We start from the raw sequence: 5,301 nt of genomic DNA, 5'->3' as shown, positions 1-5,301 counted from the left end.
TGTCAGCTTTAAGGATGAATCACCCCATGGGTATGGGATGGCAAGAAACGCTTATAAATATAGTATGTATTGGGATGAGGAATAAAGAGGTTTAGTGGAAGTAAAAAAAATTGAGATCATGTATAAATATAAGATGATGGACATGGAAGTCAAGAAGACTGAAATAGAAGCAAATCAAAAGAGATATGACTATAAAATAGGAAGATTTGTTGAATATGGGGACGGAGGAGAGATAACGCTGAATGACACAATAGCAATTGGGGTTAGTGTAACTAAAGAATGCTTGTGGCAGAGATAGATGACGCCATAATTACAGTGGATGAAAAATGGAAAGACACCATGAATTGATGAATTATGAGTGAAATGACGCAGTATAGTGATGAGAGTGTGGCGGAGTAGCTGACCAGGTTGACTTCTGTGTGTCTGGATGAAGAAAAGATGTTAGATGAGGCTTCAGGAATTACAGGGGCAACTACATATTTTGATAATGAAAAGGAAGCATAAGTCCAAATTTACATAGAGAAAATGACTAGTCTGGTAAAAAGCAGATTTTACAAGAGCGAGGGTTATATCTTCATGGCAGTCTAATACTTTATGAATGGAGTGATGCGGGAAGTCAGTGGTGAATGGAATGTGTCGTTTTGATGTTTACAGATGATATAATATTGGCATGGGATAGTCAACAAAACCTGCAGAAACATATGAAGGAGTCTGGAAGAAAAAGCCCTGAGTAATCGTGAGCAATTGTAAGGATTAGGTAATGGGGACAAATGGAAATCAGGAGGATGGAGCTATGAATACTAATCTGAATGATGGAAAAGATTCATACAGGCATTTGGGAATATATGTGAGGATGCAGGTAACATAAAAGAATAAGTGAATTAGAGAATAAGTGAAGCCAGGAAAGTAACAGGGAACATGTAAAAAACTGGAAAGGAACTTGGAGTGTCAATGAACGCCAAGGGAAGAATGAATAAAGTTATAATGAGCCAGTTTTTTTTATGGAAGTGGAGCATGGATATTGAATATGGAGGAATGGAAAAAAATGAAAATGTTGGAATGAAATTTATGTGTAGTATATAGTGTAAGAAAAACTGGAAGAGCAGAAAATATGACATGCATTGATAGCGATAAAAATGTGGGCATAGTTGAAAGAATGGATTGGTGCGTTTTGTGGTGGTTTAGTTATGTGGAAAGAATCGAGGATGAAAAACTGGTGAAAAGAGTGTACAACTTGGTTATGATGCGAAGCAAGAGGATATGCAGGCTGAGAAAGTGGTGGATACGTATTGCGGAAGAGGTATTGAGAAGACAGGAACTCAAGTGTCCAAGAAGAATTTGTGTGCGTAGAATAGAGGTGAATGGTGCAGCGTTTGTATGGGGTTTAGTTCACTGATGATGAGCCCTCTTCTTCTTTTAACATGCTTTTTTCCCATTTGTAAGGGGTAAGCACGATGCCTTCTTTTTGAAGGACTTTAATTTGGCTTTGGGAAAGACCGTAGTCTCGATCGGCTGCCCTGTCTGTCATCACTTAGACCCTGGTAGCGTATGTACATGTATTGTACCAGTCACCAGCGCCCTTTCTCCCAGCAGCGAGAAGTTGTTATTAGTCTGTAACACCCATCTGCTTTTTAAGTAGGTGTATCAAGCAGCCAATGTCGTGGAAGTTTTCTGCACAGTGGCAAAACGAAAACAATTCAGCAGTTCAGGCGTAAATGCACAAAAGACAATTTTCTCGTTTTTAACCGGAGACCCCATTCATGATACGACTTGGTCTACGTGTGTGTGTGAGTTAGGGTATGTAATGATAGCTGAATGCAGTACTTAGAATCTGTTAGTAACAAAAGTTTAGCTAGCCAAGTAAGCCTTACCTGGTACACATGTGAGGCTTGCAGGGTCGAGCCACCAGCCAAAATACATACATTCTATAGTAACGTTGTTATAATTCGTGCCATACATTGTCTTCATGAGGTGATTTGCAATACACTGGATGTTTACCTTCTGTCCGACGGTATAAGTACCACCTTGTGTCCATGCAGTTGTAGCGTTAGTAACGTTTACCACCCGTGTACATACTGAAGGAAGAAGACAAAATATACATACACATATATATGCTATATATATATATATATATAAGACAGGGGTTTAATGTTAAATGTATTGTGATTTAAACGCTGAAATGTTTAGTCTATTGGCCAGTCTCACCCTCTCGACTTCATTAATTCAGGAACTGCTTATGACTCGATATTCACACAAAAAAGTTAAGTATACCTTAATTTAACCAGACCACTGAGCTGATTAACAGCTCTCCTAGGGCTGGCCCGGAGAATCAGACTTATTTTACGTGGCTAAGAACCAATTAGTTATCTAGCAACGGGACCTACAAATTATTGTGGAATCCGAACCACATTATAGCGAGAGATGAATTTCTATCGCCAGAAATAAATTCCTCTTATTCTTCAATGGTCGGTCGGAGATTCGAACTCGCGGCCAGCAGAGTGCAAGCTGAGAACGGAACCCACTCACCCAACGAAGAACTAAGATATTCACACAATTGGTGGAATGTTGAGCAAAGGTGGCTGAATTACTTTTACTACAGGTGTCATAGAAAACTCCCAAATGACCAATTTACAATGTCAGATTTTGCAACCAATTAACCTCAAGTGGACGCTGTACTTACCGTTGCAGTCTGAAATCGCAGCGGGCGAGAACTTGTAAGTAGAGGGAGTTGTGGAATTGTCCTCCGTGCAAGAGGCATTCGCCGTGGTCAAATTGTTTGCCATTTGCATACCGGGAGGGCAGGAGTACTCGATGGAGGAGTCCAGCGTCAGGAAATCGGGAGACACTGTGAGTCCCATAAATGGTGAACTCGCACAAGGCAAAGCTTCCTCATCACAAACTGATGACGGGAGAGAATGCTTCTGTAAGTTGTCGGTTAATATGAGATTTCCCTTTTTTGCATATTTCAACTTTAATTTATGACATCAGTGTGAACCATTATCCTTCGTTCAGTTCACTTCCCATTCAGATATATCACCAATCTTTCGAAGGAACCATTGTCCTCAGAGGTAATGTAACTTTCAAATTTTACTCTTTATAATCAGCAACAAAACCTTACAGTTGTCAACTAAAAGCTACAATCCCCCCCCCCCACCCAATTAGGAGAAAAGTTTCAAGTGAGTGTAATCGATGGTTATCGCTGAAAATAAAAAAAGTGAAAATTTTGCCTTCACGATGAATAACCCAATATTCTTCAACATACAGTATACGAAAGCCACTGGACGAACCTTCTAACAATTCACAACTGAACAGCTCGTACTCGGGAGTTACCCAACCTCCCAGGTGGCCACGGCACTCGACTGTTTGCTCTGTGCGTGAGGTCGACTCGTTCATGAAATAGCCCCGTAAGCATCTGAAAAGAGAGAGAGAGAGAGAGACGATTAGCGTGAACTTAACGAGAGTTTGGTTTGTATCTAGTTTATGCCAAGCCTAGAGAAGAATCCTATGTCATCAACTGACACTTCTCCATGTCACTTTACATATAAGTCTTCGTTGATTCACTTACTTATATTTAGCAGTGGCGCCAAATGCAGTGCTATTGTTCCACTCTAATGTCATGTTTTCAGCAGCAGGAGGTGGGCCACCGAGGCAATCTGGAAATGAACATTTAATGAATTGATAATGAGAGAGAGAGAGAGAGAGAGAGAGAGAGAGAGAGAGAGAGAGAGAGAGAGAGAGAGAGAGAGAGAGAGAGAGAAATATGAAATGGTTTGTTGGTCTAAAATAAATTATGAGATTTATTTTTACTCCATGTATTCATCTCAACTCCTTTTTTTTTCTTTTTCCTCTCATTTTCTCTTTAAAAAATTTTAATATCTTTACTGGTTAATTTCAACCCATCTATTTTTCCTTCTTTCTATCTGTCAACAGCATTTAAATATGTCTTATTCAGTCTTTCTTTTTCTGTCAGCATTTTTGTCATAACTTTCTGTTTCCGCTGTTTCTAATCCTTGAAATATTCTCAACCCAAATACATATTACCTTGAAAATTATTAATTCCATCCAACAGTTTTCCTTCTCTGAACAAAAATACGAGAAAATTGACTTGGAAAAAAGAGGACTTTGGCATAAAACAAATGGCTTACAAAGATGAATGCCAAATAACTGAGGAAGGCCACACAAAGATCGGTATTAAGCAAGCAAATATCTTCTGTATGGCGAGGTACGGCATTTCGTCAGTTTCACGAATGAGGCTTATCCCCACTAAACAGCGCATGCGCAAGATCTCCAAAGGAAAAAGGGACAGTTATAACTAGACTGAAATGGCCAGATAAGTGTGACAGTCCCATGCGAAGTATTAGGGCTTCAAAAGAGGAAGACAATGAAATATCTAATATTAAAGTTTCAAGTCATTTTGTTTTACAATATAGTTTTGGTAACCAACATGATAAGTGTCAGATATTTTGAGATTAGAACAAGCTAATATAAGCCTTGCAGAAGGCTGATGTTTGATGCATGAATACCAGACTGTCAACATTCATTATGACAGGTTCATAAAAGATGAACTGTTGCAGATGTAGACAAGGCTATACTGTGTTATCAGTAGAATTGTAATCTCTTGAACACCAGGAGTGACTCAGAATTATGATCTTTGAGACAGCAAGTTTCTTGAAGTACATTTAGGAAGGTACTCACTGCTTCATGATAGCATCACACAGACCATCAATGCGGAATGTTATGAAGAAATTTGGTATACCAGAAAAGCTTATAAGCTTTGTGAAAGTATGCTACAGGAATAGTAAGAGTTGTGCCCAGGTGGGAAGGAAAAGATAGATTTTTTTGAAATTAAAACAGGTTTCAGAAAGGGATGCCTTCTATCTCCAATGTTGTTTAACCTAATTTTAGAGAAAATAATGCAGAGTATCGAGCAAGCTGAGGGTGGGGTCATCTTGGGAGATACAAATGCCTAAGTCCTTGCATTTGCAGATGATGTTGATTGCTTAGGTACAGATATACAAAATAGAGAACGTTTGTATATACCATTCAAAGACACTGCTGCCAAAGTGGGACTAGAGATCAGTGGAAGTAAAACCAAAATGATGAGATTGTCAAGGAACAACCAACAACAACAAAATATGGGAGATATTGAGAACGTGAGGGAATTTAAATATCTAGGAAGTATCTTAACATCCAGAAAGTAGATGGAGAAAGAGGTTCTGGCTAGAATTACAGCAGGGAACAAATGCTTTTTCAGTCTACAGCATCTTTTAAAAAGAAGAAACGTCACAAGGTCTACCAATT

Source organism: Macrobrachium rosenbergii, chromosome 1 (assembly GCF_040412425.1).
Source record: "Macrobrachium rosenbergii isolate ZJJX-2024 chromosome 1, ASM4041242v1, whole genome shotgun sequence".
Lineage (NCBI taxonomy): Eukaryota > Metazoa > Arthropoda > Malacostraca > Decapoda > Palaemonidae > Macrobrachium > Macrobrachium rosenbergii.
This window is presented reverse-complemented; position numbering follows the sequence as displayed.